The sequence below is a fragment of the Stegodyphus dumicola genome, chromosome X1, assembly GCF_044657685.1.
Source record: "Stegodyphus dumicola isolate Sdum_Otavi_A_Nest chromosome X1, ASM4465768v1".
NCBI classification, from domain to species: Eukaryota; Metazoa; Arthropoda; class Arachnida; order Araneae; family Eresidae; genus Stegodyphus; species Stegodyphus dumicola.
The window spans coordinates 46,812,715-46,839,969 of NC_140780.1; the positions used below are offsets into that span (position 1 = coordinate 46,812,715).

At 32.9% G+C, this 27,255-nt stretch overlaps 1 protein-coding gene and 1 long non-coding RNA gene across 5 annotated transcripts in view; one reads left to right on the forward strand and one right to left on the reverse strand.

The window, feature by feature from the left end:
* Nucleotides 1–27,255, reverse strand: part of LOC146993136 (uncharacterized) — a 225,829-nt gene that overhangs the window by 108,539 nt on the left and 90,035 nt on the right. Inside the window, exon 3 of the long non-coding RNA XR_015038587.1 lies at nucleotides 18,170–18,221. This is a non-coding gene — a long non-coding RNA (uncharacterized LOC146993136). The remainder of the gene's footprint in view (nucleotides 1–18,169; nucleotides 18,222–27,255) is intronic.
* Nucleotides 1–27,255, forward strand: part of LOC118205332 (myocyte-specific enhancer factor 2C-like) — a 523,715-nt gene that overhangs the window by 97,066 nt on the left and 399,394 nt on the right. The window lies entirely within an intron of this gene.

The following is a 27,255-nucleotide window of genomic DNA, read 5'->3' on the forward strand; positions in this document are numbered from 1 at the left end:
AAAATTTGAGTTCTTTACTCAAACTCAAAGCATTGCTCCAAGTTTTCAAAACAAAAACATCAAAAAGTCTATTTTCATTTGGCTCAATGGAACAAATAGTTGTTTCACGCACTTGACTCCATGCCATTCCCGAATTCCATCTCTGAGTTGAATACCGACCCTAAGAAATAACTGTATATACATCCGGAGAGACATCAAAAGCTCAACGTGAAAATCGTAAAGAATAATAAACTAGAATATAGAGAGGAAAAAAAAAATCCCTACCGACTAAATAATAAAGTCATGTTCCATCTTGTTCTCAGAAAATAAAGTAACGGTCGTTATTTTTTACTTCCCCCTTCTTATTTTTTTTTTTTCATCAAATATTCGAAAAGCTGTGTATACATAAATAAATGACTTAGGTTGTCATCGAGAAAAGTAATTTTATTTACTTATTTATGTAAGGTTTCTTTTTTCCGGATTTTATTGTCAGAAAAATGCAAGGTGCATCGAATTTATCTGAGAGGTAATATGGTTCCTCGAGTAGCCTATAATGGTTTCGGAAATGGAGATTTTTACTACATGTATGACTTTCTGATATTATTTGTATGTTTCTGTGAGTTGGATGAGATCCCATTTAAAGGTTTGGCTTACTTTATTATTGCATCTCAACAGAGTCATCATAAAAATTCACCCTTGCCCCAGATTTGAATTTTGAAATACATGTATTCCAGCTGGAATAAGGTGCCAGTTTGTAACTGCTTGCTTTTGAGATGATCTTGAAAGTTAAAAATTTTTGTATGTTAGTTATAGCATTTACATATAGGATTTTATTATTTTTCATATGTTCTAAATGTATAATGGAGAATGGAGAAAACAAAGAAAACATAACTGAATTTTTGTACTACGTAAAGTCAAAGATATTTTCACTTCTTGCTGCTACTGATATGTTAAAATCTTTGTACTTCAAACTTTAACTGGCTAAAAACTTTTATGCGTTTATTTTGTAAGGATCCTAAGTTTTACTAACGTTTATTTTATTTTAAATCTTTACTATCACTTCTTATTTTCTACTTCCGGCCAGAATTAAAAGCTTTTAACTTATTTATGCAAATTTGTCTTGCTAACGCCAAGTACTTCAGTTGTGGCTTTTTGCCAAGCAAGAGAGAGGAAGGAGATATTAGAAGCAGGCCGCTTGCCATAGTAGTTTTACTCGGTTGCTGGTTGCCTTCAAGGCCAGAGGTTTAATCCTCGTGATAATTTTAAACGTATCGTAGTTTTAGCAGCTCTCTGTACTACATACGGCTTTTTGTTAATTTACGGCCAATCTTAAAGTAGGCACTTGTATATTAATCCAAAGTTAGTTTAGTTAGAGTTTTAGTTAGTAGTTTTATATTCTTACGTTCAAACCACAAGTGGTTGGTCTCTGTATTCCGAAGTTCCGGAAGGCTCTGTAAAGATAGAAAAATATTAAATCCTTCCTGTGTGTATTGTCTACTTCACAATTTATCGAACATAGCTTGAGTAAGCTCCCTGTTCTGAGTCAGGACAGTTAATGTTTCCAAAGCAAGTAAAGAGGAATACTAATCCTGATAATTTGATTCCAAGAATTTAGATGAGTATTAAACAGACCAAGCTGCTCCCCCACAAAATAACTTTTGTTATTCTGCCTACATAATTATAAAAGAATAATTGCTTAGGTGATAAGGTTTTATTTGTATAGGCGTTTACCTTACTTTAACTACGATTGGTTTCTTATGTATCTTTTGCTTGTTTCGATCTTCTTGCTCCAGAAGTTGTAAACAAGAATATACTTCCAAAAAAAAAAAAAGGATGTTTTGTGTTTGATAATATTTACATTTCGTAATAGTTTAAGAGTTGATCCCTACAAACACCAGCACCACTCCCAAATTTTACTTTTATCAACAGCAGCAGCTCCCTGAAAAATGACCTGAGACGTCGCTTTCGCGCGGTACTATTTCTTTTCTGAAAGAGAGTGCAAGAATGCATGTCGCTCGAAAGGTCCTCTAAAAGTTTCTTGAACTGAGTTGGAAAATTTTTCCATATTGTTTGCTGGTTTTGCATTAATGGACTGCCTCATCTGCCTGTCACAGTGATGCTTGCTTGAGAGACAAAATTTCGTCAACTGAATTCTGCAGATACGAAGTCCGAAATTTGCCTGAATGTTTGCAGATATCAGTAGGAGTTGGTGTCAACTTTTATTGTAATGAGCAATACATGAGCTGCTCAGATTTTTATTTAAACTGATAACTATATTCAAAGCTGTTTTGTTCTTAAGCGTTACTGCGAGCAGTTCTAGACAAGAGAATTTGTGGTGAGCGAATATGACCTAATTGTACTTGCCCTTCAAAAGTTCAGTTGTCTCTCAAGGAAAACATTTATTTTAATTTGAGCTACATGACCAGTAGGAACAACTTGGTTTTCATCCTGATACCGAGCAAGAGATAAAACTGCCGAAGATCAGTGATTCCCTTCCTCAATAGAATAATATGAAATATTAAATCAGAGCATAGAAATTATAAATTTTGATCTTACATTGAGGAATTTTATTATACGAATTAACATTTTAGATTTGTTTTATTCTAAACTTTATTAATGTTCTTCAAAATATAACCATTTATGTTAAAAGGGGTAGCAAATGAAGAAAAGCCAATTTTTTGTGTTAATAATTTCATCAGTCAAATAATTATATAAAAAAAAATGCCCAAATACTGTACATTAGAAACAACCAATTTTTGTATTCAATGACAATTTCGATGTGTGCAAGATTTGCCTATACTGCTATGAAGCGAAACATTAAAGTTGCAATGATATCTAGAAAATCCTGGGAGGGGGGATAGAAATTGTCGGTTAGCTAGTTAACTAGAAACCTTGTTTTGGAGTTGATTCAAATTCAGTTGACGCACTCAATTTTTCGATCTTCTTCCCTGTGTTGTACTTCACAGCATAGCGTGGAAAAGGAAAAGGCCATTTATCTGTTGATCAGTTTTCCCAAACACTTTCCAGTTTCAGTGCATCAAAGATGGTTTCGATAGACTTGATGCCATAATAAATATTTTAAAGGGATCGAGTAAAAAGTAAATAGGTAATAAGTCGTTTTTCTTTCGTTCTTCCGCTCTAACTGTGAGCCGTAAGTCGTAAAGTCTCTGATTAACATCAGACTTGCAGACTCTAATCATTGTTTTAGGCCAATAGGTGTTTAGACCACTTTTTAATAAATTTCTAAACTATTGCCGACTGTAAAATTTATTAATTTTTATTGTTTTTAACCTTAGCTATAAGCAAGTTATTTGAACATGATGGTTGCGCACTTTTTTATTTGACTATTGATCTTAGACATATAATTCCATATTTACAGCTTCTTAAATTAGACACAAAATATAATGTAAAGTTCCTTAGCTCTATGGATTAGAAAAGTTCTGTAATTCAATGTATAAAATTTCAACTTTTACATAAACTCCAGGGATTATTGCAAAGAAATAAAATTTGCAATTTTCCAAAAAAATATCAATTACTTAAATATTTATGATGTTTTGATTAGTAAAAAATTACTTTTGTTTTGCAATTTTACGTATATTTAACATTTTAATATGCATTATACTGAGCATCTTCACGCTGCCAGGGTCTGGAAGTAGAAGTTGGCCCTACATTACATCATTGTAAATTTTTATTTTAATTCATTCATTTTTGAGCAGTATCTTTGGTCTTTTAGAAACATCTTTGAAAGACCTGTTTGACATGAAGATGAATTGCATCCGTCTTTTTTGAAACATACTAACAGACCTTCTACATGGAAGGCATCTTTAACATCGTTTGCCAGTCTGACAACTTCTTTAACTTGATGACGGTTTCTTCGAAGCAGACTATACCTATCGGATCATTCAGCCGTTGAAAGAGAAGTCTTTGTATACTGATGCATTTAATTTTATTTGTTACTCATTGTTTTTGTTTCGCAGTTTAATTTAGTTCATTTGGTTTCAGTTATTGTTGTATGGAAGCTCTCAAATCATCAGAGAAAGTTTTCTGATTTTTTTTTTTCTATAGTTGCCTGTAAAGAAGGCATTATGCAGCAAATTACGTTCTTAAAGAACTTTTTTATCGGCATTTTATCTATTATAGAATTGTTATATTTTCCTGAATTATTCGTTGCCAAAATTATAAGAAATCGTTTTTCTTAAACTCTGAAAATACGTTTTTGTTTATTGCACATTGCATCTTGATAATGCCCCAAAATTTAGACACTTTTTTCTTCTTGCCCCAGCAAAGATTTAGCTTCCATCGAGTATGAGTCTCTTTCTGTCTGCAGACTACTGCCACTTCAAATATATCAATAACATTGCCACAGATGGATTTTAAAAATCAGCGTTAAAAATATTGGCACAATATATATTATTAAATTGATGATAGATAATAGACTGATAATAGATGATTTGATAGTAGATCTTTTAATGTCTTTGATTCATCATTAAGCTTCATTCGAACATGTGAAAGTTAATAATATCTTTGTATACATGATGTTTTCTTCCTTTTCAAAAGAATGAAGCTTTTACCAATCATCTTATTTAACACAACACAGCATCACCATTACTGTGACAGAGATTTTGAATGAAGGTTAGAGTAGAAACTCTTTATTCAGCATCTTACTTTTCAGATTCATTCTGCTGACTGAGATATTCAAACTTTGCTTTGTGATCAGGTACCCAAAATACCAATGAAACGTACTCGCAGCCTGCTGCTGTTTTGTAAGGTGATGCGAACAATGCGTAAGATTCAACGAAATTGAAAACGTTTTCTTTAAATTCTTCTCTTCTTTCTTTCTTTTTAAATAATTAAATGCTATTATGTTAATGAATATTGAATTAGAACAGCAATTTTATTTCTTGGCTTTCGTTTTGGAGTTCTTGAGTGTTTGTACGAATGCTAATGTCTTTTGAAACCTTAACGAAATCTGTAATAGCAGTTTTCGTAAATATGTATATATCCATTAAACACTTTAAGCTAAATTTAACGATTTATGACTACAATATGGTAAATGAATGCAAGATTTCATGCAGATATATTCAAGGTATGTGATTTATTGGCTATTAGTAACATACCGTTTTATCCCACGTCCTGGGAGCAAGCTGTTGTATAGTTTTGCAAATGAAAAGGAGCAATAGGGCAAAAGCATTTGCTGAATTTTTTTCTTCTTTTAATCTTTTTCCCTGTAAAGTCAGGTAGCCGAATATTTTTTCTGTTCCATCTAAGAACTGTTACTACAGTAGTCTGAAACCATTTTCTGAAAATAAGCAAAATACAGTTGTGGAAAATACACCGCCCTCCAAAAGTTAAGGAGCAGCATGTTTTTCAAAGCTCACCATTACAAAAGTGTCAGTAACTTTTAAATTCACAGTTCATATGCATGACAGTAACAAAGTTTAAGAGAACATATGCAAAAACAATAGCTACCGCTTTTTTATGGAAATTAATACTTATATAGGAGAAAAAAATGCAAAAATTGTAATTTTTGTTCACGAGTGTTGATTTTCAGTTTTTATTACAGTTTCGTGGACAACATTCAGGAGAGTCTATAAATGTCCAGGAGAGAAGTCGTTTGCCAATTTCGTTGAGGTGACGGGCGATTGGATGGAAGGAAATGGGGAGGTCATAAGCTGATGCTGCTAGACGTCTTAGTGTCTTTGAATCTGAGGATTCTGTGTCTAGAAGACATGTTCCAGGCAAACCTAGAGTTACAACACGTGCGGGAGACCGTTATTTAGCGCTTTCGGTCTGAAGGAGGAGTAACATTACTGTGTCTCAGCTCATGACAGATCATTTAGTGGCAACAAGAACAAGAATCTTAGCTATTACAGTGCGCAGACGCCTGCACAATACAGGTCTGTATACAAGACGACCAGTTGGCTGTGACCTCTTGACCCGAGGACACAGAAGTGCCCGTTTGTGTTGGGCATGCGAACACGTCTCCTGGACCAGCAAACCATGTGAACTGTTCACGCCCAAGCATTTTGGCAGACGAGATATTTTATCGAAGTTATGGTTTGCGTGAAAGTTATTCGTATTTTCGCGGAATTTAACTCCAAATAGCTTTCGTTTTTCAAAGTTTTCATATTGGTACGTTTATCATGAAAAGGTTGGAATAAGGGATTTATAGTGTATAGTTCCTTTTGCTTTTCTCTCTTGTACTCAGTATCTTTCACACAGCATTGACTGTTAAGTAAAACCTCTGTGACACACAGGTAGCAAAATCAAAATATTTGACTTAGACGAAGTCCTGAACAGCGAAAACTCTCACAGTGACCGCCTGAACAGCTGTGGAAAGTGACCATTATTTCTATTAACGGTACTGAACATCACCGATAAAAAAGTTCTGTAATGTGATTCCCGCCGTAGAAAACTAAAATCATACGCATATTTTCGTAATCGCACTGCACGAATTGGGTCATCTGATCAGGATCGCTCATAATCAAATAAGTTAACAACGGAGAAAGAATTCCTTGTTTTTTTTTCATATTATTATGCAAATATCTTGATAGGTAGGCATAATTTCATTAACATTTTTATCACACATCTATAACAACATGCACAGCTCTTAGAATTTTTACGAATAGTTAAATCAGTTTTCTAAAACCAAAAAATAAAACTCTATCAGTAAGGCATGTATTCTGGCTTCTTTATATCTGATGTGAATTTATTTTAATTTTTCTATTTATGCACTTTTAGTTTGAGTAAAATAATATAATTCTTATAATTCCATTACTACAATAATTTAAAGTTACTGTAGTCTAATTAAGCACTATAATAACTTAAAAGTGACGGAATGTCAAGTATGTTTTTTTTTTTTTTTTCATTTTTAAACTAATGATTATGTTAAAGTATAATTCCAAACAGCAGGAGTTTCAGTTTATTTATATAAGTTTTGGCATCACAAAGAACTACCCAAAATTATTGTGTTGCTGAAGATTGATTTCGAAAGGATTTTCAAATTTTATTTAATCGATGTCAGATAAAAAATGAGTGAAAACTAGTAATATCCTCTTATAAAATGCACTTCTATAGTGATAACTTAAACCATGCTGTTTTTCCGGTTGATATTTGCTATGCTTGACATATCTGCTGATAAGTGTGTAATTACTAATTTTCATATTAGAAGTGCACGATCGCAACGTTAATGAATAATTAATGTATAATTGAAAAAAATCATTTTTCCTAATCTGTTGGTACTTATACATTGGTATTTGTAACATTGTGAACTAGACCACATACTTTTGGAGCACAAACCTTGTATGCCTTGAGTATTCACATACATTGCTTTTTGATGGAAGGGCCTCATTCTGGTCATAAGAGGTATTCATTACCAGCAATAAATTTTTTCAGCGTTTTCTCCCCCCCCCCTTTTTTTTTGGCTCTCTTATTCTCTTTTTCATTCGGTCTTTTTTTTAAATAGCAACACTGAACTACGAAAGGCCCAAAAAAAATCGATTTTTTTCATCGAAATCGATTTTTTTCATACAGTTATGCGAAAATGTTTTTGCTTCTTGGCAATCAAGAGAAAAGCATAGTGGGTAGTTAGTTGATTGGCCATTACTTAATGAGATCTAATATACCCACTCTTGTATTTTTTCATCTTATACTACGCTTATGTTATATAGGTTAGAGGTTAGATACTTTACGCTCTTGTTTGGCATTTAACGTAATTCGTATCGATGAAACCTCAACTAAACGCATACTACAGAAAAACGCATTTTCCCAAACGCTTTTCCCAAACGTAGTTTAAAGCTACTTTTTCAAAAATGCAGATAAATTACATATAATTTTTAATAGTCTGAATAGGCGACCAGACCCGGGACAAAGGTGAGACAAGTGAGGCACTTGCCTTAGGTAAAATGCTAGTTGAGGCGTCAAATTAGCTATAAAATTTTAGACATACATTTGAAAAATTTATTATTCTGGTTAACTTTGAGTTTTGAAACATATCGCGAAAATCGTTTTAAAATATATTTGAAACATCAAAGTAGGCTATAGTTTTGAATACTTGCGCACTCGCGTTTTTGCTTTTAAATAGTTAATGAAACCAAATCAAAAGCATTATTGATTAAAGACGATTTAATATTTTAAGTGAGACTGAAAAATCGTTATCAGGTATTTTATACAATTATACAATTTTCAACAAGCTGTTATTGCTTTATATTTGCATTCTTGAATTTCTATAATAAGGCATCAAATAATAAAGTGAAATTAATAGCTTCTTTAAGTAAATCAGCTTAAATTCCAAGGAACAAAAGGTAAATAAAGCTTTGCAATTATAAAAATTAACTATACTGCATATTTAACTATACTATATGCAAATCCTCTATTAGCTGCATGCTTAATTGGGGGATTAAACTTGCGATTTTCTCAAATAGTTCATAGAATATTATGAATTAAATGGAGTAAAAGTTTTTGCAATCAATTTTGTAAATGAAAAGAGAGAAATTTCTTAAAAAATAGCTAATGCATGTACTCAAATAGGTATATTTAATAGAAATTTTACGTTATTACTTAAATTTTAGTCCATTTAATAAATTATGCCTCAATAAATATTATGTGAAAAACACAAAAGTACCGTAAAATAGAGAAATATTTTTATGAGAACATATCTAGAAATACTAAACTTTTAACACATTTTATAAGGTATTTCTCCCGCCTTCTTAGCATGTCTTCGTTGTGTGGTGGTCGCCACACGTCGCGCGTATTCTAGAGGTCCGTGGTTCGAATCCCGGCGAGGGCATTGCTCAATTTTCTCATTTTCTGCATTAAAAATAACAAAATGAGTGGAGCCCGAACTAAAAACAGTGATGGATGATTTATGATTTTCCACCACCAGGATTTGGCGATTGGCTCTCCTGTTCCCCAGTCGTCCTTTAAAAGGGGGCCTATATAAGGTATTTCTCCCGCCTTCTTAGCATGCCTTCCTGGTGTAATGGTTAGCACGCTCGGCGCGTATTCGAGAGGTCCGAGGTTCGAGTCCCGGCGAGTACATTGCTTATTCTTAACGTCTTCTGCCTGCAATTAACCTAATGACTCCACAATTTTTTAACCCAAAATGTGAGAAAAAAGCGACAATTTGATAATGTATTTTCCGCCCATTTCTATCATTTTAAGTAGCATTGTGCTAAATAACACCTAAAATAGATTTATGTGTACTATTTTTCAAAATCTGGGTGTCGAACTTAGCCGGATGGTGATTTTAAACATGCATCGTGCTGCTACATTAAAAATTAGAGGGAACTTTCATTTTGAGTATTTTATAGTCTAGTCTTTTATTTTTCATCTATTATGCTGCGTAACTAGCTTCGATTTTAACTTCATAATTCAAGCACTCTTTTGGATGAGTAATCTACGTCTCAAATTCTTACTAAACAATACTCAGAAAAGTTTTTTAAAAAAGTAAAAAACTTTTATTGGCAAACATATACTGTCTTACAAACGCTGGGTAATAGTTATAGATTTAGCTTCTAAAATTTATAGTTGTATAATAACACTATTATCTATTTATAAATCTAGTAGCATTCTATTCGTTATTTATAAATCAGCAATTTTTCTAACTTTCTTGCCCTTAAAGCGTAATTACCTAATCTTAATTCTATTCCCTTTTAGGTTAAGACTCTCCCTTAACCCATAAAAGGAGAATCTCACTTATCTACAATTCGACAATATCTGTTTACGATTAAATTCTAATTTGTGGAAATGGTAGAAACACCAGTTAAGTCACCTGTTGTCACTTACTTGCTCACTAATTTCTTTGGCACGCTGCATCTTTCCCCTTATTCTTTGTAATTCGCATTTTCTGAAGTATGACTTAACTTAGAAATGGAAGAATGTATGTAATAAAATATTGATTTTTTGAATTTTAAAGTGTACTTTACATTTAGACTCAGTGTTCTGTTCTTTAGAATCAGTAAGAGCACTATTTTCAAACCTATGTCAGAATAATTTGCTAAAATCTTTTGTAAGTGATCGTCAAACAACTTTTAACACAAATCAGTGTAAAATAATGACGTAAACTTTTGTGTTAGGGAGGAATGCTTTGCATCGACTTCCTACTGCAGAACTAGCTTATGATTCGTTATTACATAAGATCTGCATATGGCTTATTCATTTTACGGGGAACTGAATTCATTACAAAAGTATTAATCTCTTATTTTATCTGCTCGGTCTCACTTCTTACATTACTTTGATGCCAGCAATGCCTTTAGCTTAGTTTTTTTCATTTTTCCCTGCCCATTTTATTTTGTTACAGGACAATTATTAGCCACCCGGGCTGGCAAATTGCCTTTTCCCAGAAGTGTTGAAGTTCGATAAGGCGTAAGATCTTTAATGTGCCTCTCAAACTAAAAATGTACAAATATGCGTTTATAAGGTATTTCTCCCGACTTCTTAGCGTGCCTTCGTGGTGTAGTGGTGTGCACGCTAAGCGCGTATTCCAGAGGTCCGTGGTTCGATTCCCGGCGAAGGCTTTGCTCATCTTTCACATCCCCAGCTTCCAAAAAATAACTAATGTCCCTACAGTGGCGCCCGAACTAAAAGGGTTCTGGATGATGATTCTCCACACCCAGGATTTGGCGAATGGTTCCCCTAAACCCCAGTCGCCTTTTAAAAGGGGGAGTATATAAGGTATTTCTCCCGATTTCTTAGCGTGCCTTCGTGGTATAGCGGTGTGCACGCTCGGCGCGTATTCCAGAGGTCCGTGGTTCGATTTCCGGCGAAGGCGTTGCTCATTTTTCACATCTCCTGCTTCCAAAAAGTACCTAATGTCTCTACACGTTGTTTAACTAACTCACCGATTTAAATGTAACGTTCGTACCTCTTTACAATTTATAACTCCTAACAATCAGTTATTACTCAAATAACGGAATTTTAAAAGTACTTATCTTACATATTTCAATTCCTCTTACTTTCTCACAGTTACCAAGAAAACAAAGTGTATTCAGTAATAAGTCAGCCGAGCTAAACTTATATTCTTCAGCTTAAGCAATATTTCCTCAGTTTTTGAGAAATTAAAGATCAGATCGCAGGAATGATGGAAAATAAAGATACTGTGTTATTTCTTTGGTATTTTTTTATATATTAAGGATGCAACAGTACTCAGTCTCATCGCAAACTGAAAACGGTTTGATTGAAAGGTATTATCCTGACAAGATGTCTGTTTTAGTCTCTTTTGCGATCACTTCTAATTAATTCCTTATTTATGTCCCAAATAAAATTGATGCTGTGTGTACTGAGGCACTGAATTACGATTTGACTCATATATGAGCCGCCGATATCGCTATCAAATCATAAATTTGATACAATCTTTGGAGCTAGGAGATCACTGAAGCATTGTGTTGTACTGAAGGAGACATTTGGACGTCCATATTCCTCCATTGCATTACTTAAGAAAGTTATGCCAGTAAACTGCCATTCTCTAGTTCGTGCTTATTGCAGAAAGCCGTGACCCAAATTTTAGATGCGAAACCAATTTCGGAAGCTAGTTTATCTGATGTTAGTGAAACCTCTTCTTTGAGCTTTTGTTTTTTAGTTTGAGCTTTTGTTTTGCCGTTGGCTGTCATGAATAAAAATAAGGGAAAAAGAATAATTTGATATGCGCTTAAGCTGTACGTTCCTGTTCATTAATTCTGATACGGGACATGAGCTGTCCGACCAGTGGTCAGGGAACGCTCTTTGATTGCTAAGAGTGAAACATGATTCATAATTTTAAATACTCAGATTTTTCTGCAAAATCAAAGCGAATAGAAGCAAGTTCTTATAAATATGGATCTGAAAACTACTTTAAAAGGGAAACTCCCTGGAAGTTGGGAATTGATTGAGTTTGTAGAAACATTGGGTGGGTTGCCTTTCTAAAATGACTTAGCGTCTCCGCCCGTTGGTAAGGTCAGCGTTGTCATAGCAACGCACAAGACATGTATGTATCTTACTTACGCGCTAAATGTCATGACGTCATAAGGTGGTCATCGTAGCCCGAATCATTGAATGTAACTTAGGTGGTGCTTAGGTAGCTGAGCAGCTTATTGTAGTGCTTAGTTAAGGGAATAAAACAGGAATATAAAATTCATTGTTTCTTTTCTAGAGGGGCACTGTTTTTCCTTCGACTCGAATTTTAAGTCTCTCTTTGTTACGAATTTTTTAATTTGCAATACTGTTTCTATGGTCTCCAATTTTTTTTTTTTTTTTTTTTTTTTTTTTTTTTAAAGTATTGGTACTGGCTTGTGTTCCTAAGCGTAACAACGCGCAAAGTTGTCTAAAAATAATCAATAATTTTAACTTGGAATAAAAAGTTTTTAAGTTTTTATACACTGAAGAAACTTTTAGTCATTTTCGGAGGTGTTTTACATTGATTATGAAGCATAATTAATATACAAATTATGTTTAACGCTACGGATTAGACCATATTAAATAACTTTCTCCGTTCGTCAGCTTTAGTAGTTTTCTAGGTTTTATGTTTGTTTAAAGTGTATTTTAACACTAAACGTACAGTTATGTAACTTATTTTTTACTTATTCTGCCCACTAATGGTTCTCAGGATCGAAAGCTTTTATCAACATTTTGTTTTTCATAAGATAAACTGAAATTTATGTCCCAAATATTAGCTATTATAGTAGAGTCTAGACACAAAAAGTAACTATATTTTTGAAAGAGATCTGGAAAGCGTTTGAAATCTGTAAATGGAGTCTGATCAAAAATTCAAATCTAAGAAAAGAACCTGAGATAAAAAAATTAAAGGATTTAATAAGTGTTATTCCAGGTTCAAAGTGCCTAGCGACTGACAACACGCTATCTCACCTACGCCCAATATTAAGTCTATATTCTGATTAAATAATACGGGTACGACGAAGCAGTTGCACCGTTAAGGCATATAAGGAGCAGGGAGATTTTCTTCACAGTTAAAGAGCGGTTAGGGAGGGAGAAAAACCCAACCACTAAATCCAGGCGATAACGAATTATAGCCGTCGTTTAGTTCAGGCGCCATATGTAACGTATCTTAAACTTTTCAACGCGGGAAACACACACACAAACAAAACAAAACAAAAAAAAAAGAAAGAAAGAAAGAAAGAAAGAAAAAAAAATACTCAGCAGTGCCATGGCCGGAATTCGAACTCCGGACCTTCTAATTGCTAGCCGAGTTGTCTCTCCGATTACACCATCAAGACACGCAGTGAAAAAGGAAAAAATTCGGTACAGACTTTGTTTTTATAAAATTGTCCGGTCGATAGTGTTAAACTGCTTCCCTGAAATTCTCTAATTTAGTTTGATAAAATTTGTAATTAAAGATTCGTTTGTAGAATAAATGTTTAAGATAAAAAGGCCTGTAATAAGTTCTCTGTGCATATACTTCGTGTCCTCAAAATCCTTACTCGAACTTTATGAATACATGTCTACTACCAATGCGGAACTGGTAGTACATGTCTACTACCAATGCGGAACTGGTAGTACATGTCTACTACCAATGTGGAACTGGTAGTACATGTCTACTACCAATACGGAAGCATTGGTAGTAATGTACTTCCAGTTACAAAAATGTTTTAAATAACGCAAATATTCATGTTTGGGCATTTTTAAATTTAAAGAGATCAATTTTGGAAAAATTAGGAAATTTAATATTTTATACGTTTCCGACATTTAGAAAAATTCCGTACTCGTTATGCAAAATAAAACTCAAAAAGTGTGACCCCGGTACGACAAAAAAATTGACAGCGATATTTGATATTAAAATCGGAGATCAATTTCAGGGGCCGTACATAGACTGAAATGTTTACATTTGTATGTGACTAAAAATTACGAGGGATGCTTCCGAAGTTCTAGGAACTTAGGTATAATTTTTTATTTCGTCAGTTTTCATCAATACTGGAATGCAGTTTCCTCAACGTAAGTCTCATTTAATTAAATACACCTATTCCAACGAAAACCTAGTTTTTTAAGCCGTCCTGGAAGAATATTTTCGGTATTCTTTCAATGCACCTAATTACGGCGCGTTAAAACTCTCAAATCGAACACCCAGGAAGTTCTTTTGAAATGCGGGAACAAATGTAGGAACAGAATGTATGAGAACAAGATACTCCTTTGAGAGTTGAACAATTTCTAAAGTTTTCACACACGCTTTTCACAAAAACGAAATGATTTCTCCTTGAATCTTCCATAATTGCAAAAATAGTGTTAAAATATAGCACTTGTGTCACTCAAACAACTGAATTGGACCGAATATATTGCACGGGATAACAGCGAAATTTGTCTCTAGCCCACAACGTTACCTGTGGGCTAGAGCTCAATTCGTATAACTCTATGGAAAAACCCATTGTAAATATGAATTAAGAAAAAGGTTTCTGAGTGTTGAGATTATGTATCGAACATTTCTATGCAGATTATTGTGAACAGTATTGATCAATATATATACATTATTTTTCAAAATGGAGATCTTATTCACAGAATCTGATAGAATTCGTGTTCTAAAAAACACTGGCAGGCTTCAATGTTAGCACGTAGCAGCTCGTAAAATTATTTGTATTAATTAAAAAACTAAAAATATTTGTAAGCTAGTTGAAAAGTTATAAATTGCTTGTGTGAAAATCCTTTCGGCATACCAAATGTAAAACATATAAGATACTAGTAAATCACAAAAGAATATCTCTGAATACCATTTAAAAGGAAAAAATTAACCTCGCAATATTTTAATTTATTTATTAACCACCCCCGCTATGCAAACTGAAAATAACATCAAAAATCGGAAATTTTGAAATGAATTATCTTGGTCAGTTTTCGTCGAACGGGATTCAAACATTTTTCTTTTTACTTGTAGAGACATTAGGTATTTTTTTAAAGCAGGAAAGATAAAAAATGAGCAACGCCTTCGCCGGGAATCGAACCATGGACCTCTGGAATATGCGCCCAGCATGCAGACCACTACACCACGAAAGCACACAAAGAAGGCGGGAGAAATGCCTTATATACTCCCCCTTTTAAAGGGCGACTGGTGTTTTAGGGGACCCAATCGCCAAATCCTGGGTGTGGAGAATCATCATCCACCACCCTTTAAGTTCAGGCGCCGCTGTAGAGACATTAGGTATTTTTTGTAAGCAGGAAAAATGAAATATGAGCAACGTCTTCGCCGGGAATGGAACCACGGACCTCTGGAATACACGCCCAGCATGCAGACCACTACACCACGAAGGTGCGCTAAGAAGGCGAAAGAAATACCTTACATTACATTTTTATAATGAGTATAGCCATTTTCTTACACATAAATGTAGGGATCGAGAGACCTCGTTAAAAGTTCGGTTTCGTAATCTTAAAAAACTTATTTTTTAAATTAAATATGCCACAACATGAATATCTGCGCTATTTAAAACATTTTTCTAATAGGCGTTATATATCTACGGCCAATGGTTGCGAAAATAAAAGGCCGGTTAAGGACTTTAGTTGTCACTATATGTATCATAATTCAACTGATAGTGATAGTGATAGATTTTTTTCTTATCAACTGTCATTTAAATAATAATAATGTTGCATTATCTAGTAAATAAGTAAACATTTCAAATATAGCGTGACTTTAAATAAGAAAACATTTTATGCATCGATTGTCTCAATTAAAGGATGTAATTTGAATAGCGGGATTTGAAACACGTTTAATCTGATAAAACATTCACAACCGGCAGTAGGATGATGTATCCAATGGTCATACAAAGAAGGCCGCGTCACAGAGTATGCTAGTAATTTGAATGCAGTAAAGCAGGACTCGAAATCTGCGTTGTATCACCTTCAAATTTTCCACCGGATGTCGATATAATTGCGAATGCGTTTAAATGAGGAACGTCCATATCAGAATGCTAAGACTTCGAATTATGTAAATTTCTCTCCAGAAAATATATGCAAAATAAATGAATTTCCGAGAAATCTCGCTTTATAATTAGAATTTACGATTATAAATAAAACATTATCGCATGCGGATTTCAAGTTTTGTAATTTAAGACTTACACAGAAAATGTTGAAACAGAATGCTAAAATCAATGCGTAAAAGAAAATCCATATGTCTCAATTTTAGTTCGGCTGGAAAAATCTCAGGCTACGCACATTCGGTTTATTATCAGCCAACGAATGTAGCGGATCGAGTAAATACCATTTCAAATCCTTTTAGCCGAACATTGGAGATGTTTCTAAATCTGTATGTGTAGCAAATAAAGATTTAAAAAATGGTCATTACTGAGTGATACAGAATCATCTAATTAATATGAATCGATATTTAGAAATGCACTAATGAGCAATAATTGCGTCTAGAACGTTTACGGACTGCGTTTACTTATCAACGAAGTTTTATCATAAGTCATGATATTTTTTTATCAAGTGTAGTGAATCTCATCCTAGTTAAGAACTTCCCATGTGTGTTAAACTTTTACCTGCGAGCCTCGCTCATCGCTTTCCTTTTCAGATTTGAAATGACAAAAACATATCCCAAGGGCCGTTAACGCTTTTCGTGCCTAAATAATGCATATCTTTTTCTTAACTTATTAACTTTTCTTAACAAAATTTTCAGTATTGGAATTACGTATAAAAATTTACCCAATAAATTTCATATTAATATTAATTGTAGCAATTACCTAGATTGAAATCATCTGTTTAAAATCAGCAGCAATTCTTTAATCACGTTGGAAAAAAATATGCCGTTCAGAAAATATACATTTCAACAAGTTTTGTTAACCATTTTGTCTTCAACACTTTTCCTCCCCCCCCTTTCACATAAAAACTAATTAAGTAAGGAAGAAACGAGTTACGGGGAAAGTGCGTTGTTGTCGATACGCTTATTATTGTTACATTCTAAGGCAAAACTTCTAGAGTTTTTATCTTGCTAGAAATCTTTCTACAGCACTAAAAGTATTTGCACTTTATTATTGAAAATTTAACATCTTTAATAAAACGCTAGCAGAGTCTCTCGTGTGTGGAAGGATAAGAAAGAAGAAATAAACAAATGAAATCAAAATCTGCGCATTTTTCTCTTTTTCTTTTTTTTCATTGCAACTTCTTTTTCGATCCTCGATTAAAAACATTGGATCGATTTGAACTGTCTGAAGGGACTCTCGCTTGGCGTAGTGGAGATACAGGTACCCTACTTAGTGTTTCCATGCGCTAGCAGAAAGGAATACTTTTAATCACGAAAACTAATTTTTCACATGCTGGTGTAAATCAAGTATATTAAAAAAGTCAATAAACACACAACAGAATTTAGCTCGCGCTGTTTCTATTGTTCAAAATAGGGAACCTTTTAAAGCTGCATTTTATTCGGAAGTACAAGTTACCCAATATTTGAAATTATTCCATGAAGTAAGAAATCGAGTTACTTTATCTTTTCTTCCTCCAAGTTATTATTTTATTTTCTTGCTTTTCTGTCAATTAATATTATTTACATTAATCAGCTATTTATTTTTCTAAACTTTCATTGTATATTAGAATAATATTTGATAAAATAGTTGTTTTATTTCCATTTCAGTCTCTATTTTTTTAATTATTTTACAAAATCTTGCAAAACATGAGATGCAAAACCTTTAAAATTATAAATTCGGTCTTAAAATAAATAAATAAATATGAAAATGGGAGAAATGAGGAATCGTTCCACAAGGTGCATCAACTTTGGGTCGAATAAAACTGTATAACTTTAGAGAAGCAAATGGGAAATAAATTAGTGTAAAATTCACAAATGCATATACATAACATATATATATATAAGTAAACAAAATATTAGAAATTTCAAATTAAGGTTGTAAGTCGCGCAGTGTGCTGCGAAATTAATTATGTAATCAAGAGATAGTAATTAAATCAAAAAAGAGGGTCAACAGTCTAACAGGAAGTACATACATCAAAATTGGAATAAAAACAAAGCAATTCAGTAAAATAACATATTAAAAATAATAAAGCAAGAAAATAATGTAACAAATTGTTGAACATTCTTTAGTCTTTTTCAAGGAACAAATGAAACATTTTCAACAGAGCACATATCTGAATTTAATTTGGAGGATTATAAATAGTTGAAATAATTCAAAAGAAAGCAAAAAATAAAATGAAATTAATGTAAAATAATTTAATCAAAACTACTAAAGACAATTCAAAATGCAATGAAATACAAAATAAAACGTTTTACAATTTTTACCTTATTTTTTATTTGAATTGATCATCAGGATGTACTCTGCTCCGACGTAACCCTAAAACAAAATATATTGTAAAAGTAAACAGTATAAAATAAGAATATTTGAAATAAAGAAACCAGGAAAACCATTGGGCAAATTTAAAGCAATAGGCTTGTAGAGGTTACTTTAAGTTTCTAATGGTTATTTTAAGTTTAAACACGCTTTTCTGTCTATTCTTGTTTCTTGTCTACTGTTCCCTACCAGAATGAGCTTTTAGTATCGCGTTTTATGCAAATGGGTTCGAAGGAGTTGCAGGGATTTATATTTATTTTAAATAACCAATTTTATTTAATTTTAAGTTCTTTCCTATAAGCCTTCATTCCCCTAATTGCCAATATTAGAATATTTAAATTTGGTAGCTCACGTGAAGGAACGAATTCTGCCTTGAGGAAAAAAAGTTTAAATATCAAGTTTTAGAAGGAAAGTTAGAAAGTTTAGGCTATTGCCGTCACCTCTGTTGCGTGAGCTTCTACTTCCGCAGTTACTGCTGCTTTACGTGGCATAAAACCCGAGTGGAGGCTCTCCTGTAAGCCCGAGAAGGGGCCATCTGTTATTATTGCCGTCACCTTTGTTGCGTGAGCTTCTACTTCCGCAGTTACTGCTGCTTTACGTGGCATAACAGCTTTTACTTTGCTGCCACTAGTTTCGAGGCGGTTTTAAGTAACAGGAGTTGTTTTAGACCTGTAACTACTTGTTAAGATCTTCTATAAGATCTGCTACTTGTTAAGATCTTCGACTTTTATTTTAAATCTTGGGGTTTGACTTATCGCGTAGTGTGTTAGCGTCAAGTCAACGCAGTGTGAATTTTAAAGAGTTTAATAAAGGGTGCTTTTAACCCTTGTCCTGTGTAGTTCCTACAAGAACTTACTACACTTACAGTTGTCACTTAGAAGATAAGCATGTGGTTCTCACAGAGTATTTAAGGAAATTTCAGCTAACTTCGGGAGAGACTGCTTAGGAGTCCTTAGTGGCACGTGTTTGACTTCTGGCTACAGTCTGTCTATCATAAAAAAAGCTCTCGCCAGTTAGTCTGCAGCTGTCTGTTGCCATAGAAACGAGGCTTGACCCATTTTCCGTAGGGGTGTCTTGAAGACGAATGATAAACTCTTTTCCCCTGCCAACAGTCGCCAAAAAGAATATAACAATAAAGCAACTCTTGGTTCTCCTCTATTTGAAATATACTAGCCTTGTTGCTATAACGACCGCCACCCGACAGACACTGTGGCGGGAGCTGTTCTCGTAGACAGATAGTACTTCGTTTTTGAATCTACTACGCTCGACCGTATTGTACGTGCTTGTTGATAATCGCCGGCTATGTTAAAAAAGGGACAAACTACGTTAGGTATTTGTGTCTAGCTTCGGCTAAATCTATTTAGTTTAGTATTAGATTAACTTCTTATTTTCTTATCCTGATTTAAAAGTCCGAGTGGAGGCTCTCCTGTAATCCCGAGAAGGGGCCATATGTTATTATTTATTTGAGCGAATAGAATAGTATTTTAACCCTTGTCGAGATTCTGTCGTAAATACTTGAACTCAGAGATAATTCGCTACTTAGTTCACTAGGTTCCTTTACGTTCATCATAGACAAAGTGTTGAGGAACATTACAGGCTAAATCAATTTTGAACAAAGAAAACGAAATCTGCTAATAAGTGTTGTAAACCAAAAGCAATTGTTGTAAATTAAAAATAAATAAAATCAAAATTTTTAAGAAACAAATTTATTTAAAAGTAAAATAAATAAGTAGAGTTACTGATGAAAAAATAAAATCAATATGAAAAAATGAAAAGTATAACAAAATAAACTTAAAATAGTAAATAAATAATCTTAATAATAAAAATAATAAATAATGATAAATAATAAATGAAAAAAGAATCTGAATAATAATAAAATAATAAATGAAAATAATATAATAATAATAAAAGATAATATTTTATCATTACTATTATATTACTACAATACTATATCATTACTATAATAATAAAATAATAATCTTAATTTTAAAAATTTATCTTAGATAAAATAAGAAACTTTAAGTTTCACTTATAATGACTGAGAAAAGCGCAAATGATTAAATGATTTTGTACTTTTTTTAATTTTGTAAATTTTTGTCATTGTCAGTTCAGAAACAGGCTGATTCATTTACTTCTCTCGATACACCAGCCTTATGACGAAGACGTACCCGAAAGATGTAAATTTTTCTCTCCCTGCATTTAATTAATGCTTGTATGTGTTATTTATTGAATTTTAAAAACTGGACTCGTTTTCTTATTTATTCACAATAATTTATTACTTTTGCAGAAAAATGTATTTAATTATCACCAATTCTCTTTTCCAAGTTGAATTTGTAACATTATAATTTTATGTATGCATTCCTAGTAATGCGAAAATATTTAAATATTTTTCTACTTATTCAGGTCAGATTTCACTAACGAATTAAATTACGTTTACGTATTATTTGTTGGAAGTAAAAATTAAGTTCTATGACGATTAAACAAAGCTAAAAGGTTGTAAGATTTCGTTAAGTTTATTAACTAGTTTTTTTATGTTAATTTGCTTTTCTGCCAGAATGTAAATTTTTAACTCGTGTGATATTCAAATGAGGTAGAAAGCAGCTGCTATTTAAAGAAAGGTTTTAAGGCTGAAGGCCACATTGCTAATTTGAGAGTACTATTCTGCGGCGTTGCGTTATTCTCACCATTTGGGTTCTCACACCAACTTTAGGTAAAAGCCAACTTGGGCGTTACTTTATTTGTGTAGCCTTTAGGCAAACTTAACTTTTACTTAGTTAAGTTTGATTATCTTTGACTTAAGCCATAAATGATGGCTTAAATCAAAGTAAGGAATAAGCATGAGTGGTATCTACTGTTAACTTTTATTTGAGTCAAATAAAAGGGTCCTTTACACCCTTTTCCCTGTCTCTATGATACTTACAAGTTATAGTGATAATTCACTTCTAAATCTCAAGCCGGTCCGGGCATTTTATGCTTCCAAAGAATATGAAATGTTATAATGTGAATACAGCTAAGAGTTTTTGTTTATCTCAAAAAAAAAAAATTCTCTAGTTAGTTTCCATCCTCATCCTTTGCTTAAAATGTTTTTAAATTCAGGAGTTCTGCTGTTGAAATTACTGTTGTCTATTTTTGTTCCCAACTAAAATTAAAATTATCCTAGGATTCAAGTTATAATTTTTTTCCATTAAGGAATGGGCTCATAATAAACAATTCATACGGAAATATAAAGAACAAATCAAAATTGAAATTTTTTAATAATAATAACTTCCTTAAACACTTATTATAGTAATTTTAGAAAACAAAACAAAAGGCTATTAAACTTGGCGCTTGGTTGTTGAATACAAGTCTTATAAATTTTTGTACTATTGTTAATTTCATTTTGTGAAACGAATCTTTTTATTTCCTAGCAAATAAAAATGAGTTCTATTTCGATTAAACTTTATTTTATAATATCAGTTTGATTTGCGCGAAGACTTAAATTAGTCATTCAGGGTAAGTGTTTCCGGAATTGTTTCAGTGGAAGCCTAGGTTATATGGAAAATGACAGGATATTCGTAAGGTTTTTTATATCTGAAAAGGGCAAGTTGATAGTACTTTTCTATTATTTTACCCCTATTTCAGTGTTAATTTTTCTTAAATATGCAATATGAATTGCTCTTTTCTGCAGTTTGAATCTTTGTCTAATAATGTATGAAATATGCTGGGATCTCATTTCATTATTGTTATATAATAATTTCAACTGATTTTTTAGCATATGAATGCTTTTAAATTTAAGTCTTGTTGTTGCCAGCAAATCAAAACATTGTGGATTCGTTTCCAGTTCTAAATGAGTTTTTGTAGAAATAAGCCATTATCTATTTTTAAATATCTAAAAGTATAGGTCATATTCGAAAGTTCGAATAAATTATGACGGTAGTTTCCAATATTAATTTCATTCTATGTTTAAAAATCTTTTTTCGAATGTGAAGTGCAAGGCTTGATTAATTCAATGTCATACATCAAATTAAAAAAAATTGAGAATATCGTAAAATACAGTATTGTTCGAAAGTATTCGAAGAAAGTCACTTCTATTTCTTGTAACTCGCAAAGTAGAATTATAGACATATATTATTATAAATAAAAAAATATATTTATGGATAAGAGTAGTATTTTCTATATTGAACTTGCAACAAAAAAGACCATAAAGTGTTTTGAGCAGTATCAGTTTTGTTTCGATCTGTGCTGGTTTATTCCTATCGAAAGTATATTATTTTACAGCATTTCTTGTGGATTTGCGATATTTCGCAGTTTAAAGGCAGTATCTCTCAAAGTTTTATTCTGCAACTCATTAAAATTTCTAATGAATTTGGCAATTAAGTACTTCGAAAATTGTTAGCCCAAAAGATTAAAGAACAAAATTTGCTCATTTTCACAATCTTATATTTAGATCAACTTCGACAAAGAGGAAAAAAACAGAAGAACAGCATAATAAAAGCCTAAAATCTTAAATTAAAACGCAAGCAAATTGCGTAAATACGTTTTGTCGTTTCCGATAACTCAGACTGTAGAATCATGTGTGATATAAAAAGCGATCAGACCTGCATTCAACTAAAATGTTTAAGAAATGTAATTTTTAGAAATGGAGAAAGAAGAAAAGTCTTTATTCTAACACTTTTGCACACTACTATAAATTCTGAAATAACATGAGTGACAAGTAAGTACATTTATTTAAAATAACAATTAATTTTTATTAACCCTTACAGCATATAGTACGAGAATCTCTTTACGAAACTCGATATTTATAAATATGATTCAACAAAATATCATTCATGATAAGCGAATTTGATACTTGGAGCATTAACCAAATGATAAACGGATAATTGTAGAATAAATACAGACGTCTCTTTCTCACTAAAAATTTGTATGCAAATATATTTTTAATTAGAAGTATATACATTTTTTATGTGCAATGCAATACAATATAATTTTTACGTACATTATTATTTGTGTATATTGAAACAATACTATATGTATTTGTTACGTTTCGTTTAATTTTAAATACATTGAATGAGAAGGGCGATTTAAAATTTTGTTATCGTTGTTTTAATATTTTTGAATTCTACATATAATTTAAATTAAAATATAATCTAAAATTTCCCTGTTTTTCAATTGAGCTTGATAGTATTTCATGATAAAGTTCATTTGGGGAAAATGATCTATAGAGATGGATATTTCTTAAAAATATTCCGTTTTGTAATTAATGCAATAAAACAATTCTAATATGACTTTATTCGTTTAAATACATGTTCTATAAATTTACGAACTCTCCTCTGATGGTATGTAAATCTGTTTTCTCATGGAAACTCAGAACCAAGCTTATTTATTCGTACTTACACAAAGCTTTTAAAAGATTTAATTTTCTGTTGATTTTTAATACATTGATGCTACATTCATTTACAATTTTTTAACGTTCTGAGTGCAACTTTATTTGATTAATTTAAATTGTTGGAAGTAAATAAATTCAAATAGGACGAATATTTTGTTCAATTCATGCAAAATATATTTCATTAATTTCCTTTTCTTCATTCTAGTATCTTTTGAGCAAGGGAAATTAAGGAAAACGTGACGAATCACGTTTTAAGTTGAACGAGAAGAAGCGTATTTCAGCATCACCTCTTCAAAAAGACAAAGCGATGTATCATTCAAAAACTTTTTACTTCTTCACAAAATAAACAAATTTTAGTAATTGCGTTTTCTTAAATGCTCTGCTCTCCGGGCGAAATTATTTTAGAGAATGGTGTAGTTGAATATGAATAAAGTACAATAGAGAAACATCTTATCTATTGTTTAGTTTTGCTCTTGCAAATTTACCGACGTAAGCTATTTTTCTCTGATTTTGTCACTTTTTTAAGTGCTCTTATGTTTTATGTATTAGCATTTAGAATGTCGAAAAGAATTCTAAATTTAAATTCAACGAAAGCCAAATAACATGGACCTTTTTTTTTCTGTTTTAGTTTAGTTTTCTTAACTTTTACCTCAACGTTATACTTAAAATCACAAATCAATTAATTATCAAAGTTAGAACATCTCTACTAGATAAGCTTTTTGCCAATTTATCTGAAGAGTACTTGAGGGTAACACTAATTTGTTACAGGTTTGAATGTGTGTTAAGCATTGCAGTCTCTAGAAAATGATTGTTAAGTTTCAAAGCAACCATAATGAATAATAGAATTTAAAAGAAAATTATGTGTAATATTCTTCTTTAATTATTTTTCTTTAACGATAATTAGTATTTTGTGAAAATGTTTTCAAATAATTAAATTATTTTTATGTATACCTGAATTTATATTCCATTGTAACAAAAATACAGCGATATTAAAAATTCGCTGATGGATACTGTGGTCTATTTTAAAATAATCTAATACAGGTCATTTAAGATTATTGTATTTCATGATATGATGTATGAAATTATGTCATTAAATTATCATGCATGCCTGTGGGCACTGAAATACGACAGCTTATATTTGTAATTTTTTTTTATATATTTCATGAAAGTTTGTAGAAACTACTATGCTTTTAGGAGCAAAAAGCGTGAAAAATCAGCTGTATTCTCTCCGGTTTCGAGCCATGGCAGTTCCAACTGCTAGGATTTTAAATATAAAAGCACACAATGGAAAATGCGATGATTTATTGTAAATTAAACAACAGCAATTAACTAGATATATCTGTGATATAGAAACTGCAGTAATTATCATTTAACTATGAGAAAAACAAATTCTAAACATTGATCTACGTTGCAAATACAGTTTAATAAAAATAAATCTTTTCACTTGGAGCTTAACAACAGTAGTTACATGCTTTGATAAAAATTCTTCATGTAAGATCCACTTGTGGCCAGCATCGTATCTTGTACACAGTTAATGACACTCAGATTAATCTTTTTCGTTTATTTACAAGACACTCACCACAGGGATTTGGCGATTTTATCCCCTAATCACCAGTTTCTCTTTAAAAGTGGGAGAATATAAGGTATCTTCTGCCTCCTTTCCGCATGCCTTCGTGGTATAAGAGTAGCACACTCGGCGCGTATTTTAGAGGTCCAGGTTCAAGGTCCCGGCGAGGACATTGCTCATTTTTAAAGTTTCCTGGTTCAAAAATTCTAATGACTCTACAATCTACACTCATGTCCATAAATTAAGGGTAATAAGGAGTCACGCGGAAATCGAACTCTAAAATAAATATATCACCTGTAAAATCACTACGCACATCTTCAATAATCATATGAAAATTTCAGCAAGTAACCAGATGACACCGATGGTACGTCACAATGACGAGAGTGTAAGAGAGTGATATATAAAGAATACAGGCAAAGAAGTAAAATTGTTCGCAGGCGCTTTATAAGCATTTCAGTGCAATAACCGAATAGTTATGACACAAAGGACGCATTTGGATGATTTTTTACGTAGTAGAATTATCGGCCGTCTGGAATGTGGGCGTACCCAACTGGAAGTATCAGACGAACTTGGAATTGCCCAGAGTGTCATCTCCAGGCTTCTGGCAACGATTCCAAGATGATGGTAATGTGAGCAGATGTTACAGCACAGGTCGCCCCAGAGTTACAACACCGAATGAGGACCGGTATTTGGAAGTTACTGCCAAAAGAAACAGACGGAGTACAGCCTCAGACCTGTCTCGTCAGCTCTCTTCAGCCACTGGTACGACAATTTCAAGGCAGACCGTGTACAGACGCTTAGGGCATATTGGTCTACATGTTCGTAGACCTGTCAGATGCGTTCCATTTACTGCAACTCACTTTCTCCTGCGGTTAGCTTGGAGTAGAGAGCATGCATAGTGGACACCGCAACAGTGGGCTTGTGTGATGTTTTCCGACGAGTCCAGGTTTAGCTTGCAGTCTGATTCTCGCCGGACTTTCATATGGAGAGCTCCAGGTACCCGTTACCACCACGAAAACATCATTGAACGACACCGTTACGGTGGTGCAGGAGTGCTCGTTTGGAGTGGAATTATTCTGGGTTCCAGAACTGACCTGCATGTTCAAATTGGAACCATGACAAGCCAAACCTATCGGGACGTCATTCTGGAACAACATGTACGTTTGTTTCGGGGCCCCATGGGCGCACAATTTGTGTTTATGGATGACAACGCCCGTCCTCACCGTGCAAACATCGTAAGCGAATGCTTTCAATCGGAGGATGTCACCCGTATGGACTGGCCAGCAATCTCACCGGACTTGAATCCAGTAGAGCACGTGTGGGACATGTTTGGCCGACGAGTTGCAGCCCGTCAACCTCCTCCTACATGTCTACCGGAACTTCGGAAAGTATTGCTTTTTGAGTGGTGTAATATCCCCCAAGATCAGATCGATTATTTGATACTCAGCATGCCTAGGCGTTGTACGGACTGTATTGCATCGTCTGGGAGACATACAATGTGTTAACAATCATGCCAACCATGTAATATTGGTTTTTTGTAAATAGGTTTTATTTGTAATTTGCTCCAGGGAGAAAAAATCGCTAATTTTTTTAATAATATCAAACATATAGCATCTTTTTTTTGTTCTTTACCTTTTGTTTAATAAATAAGCTTACAAATAAGTCAAATTTGTTTTGCTTCTAACTCTTCCTTTGCCTGATTTTGCATTATCCTTAATTTATGGACATGAGTGTAAATAAATAATGTAAGATTTCCAGGCTTTTGAAAAAAATTGCGATATCGTCAGTATATGCTCTGGCAAACTCTCTATATTCGTAGAATGCTCTATTGATGAACTGTTGCTGTATTGTTTTTCAGACCAAAATTCATTACTTTAAATCTGTACTATTGGCGTTATGTTTTAAACGAAGTGTAATCACGATTTTCAGTATCCTTTGGAACACACCGATATCCTCGTAATAAATCCAATGTTGACATTATATTAGCTTGTCTTACTGAATATTTAAGATCTGAGGCATTTTGCGTTGGAAAATCATCAAGGTCTGTACGGGTAATCTGTATTCAACCAATCAGTCACTTCCGTCAAAATGTCTACCAGGTAACT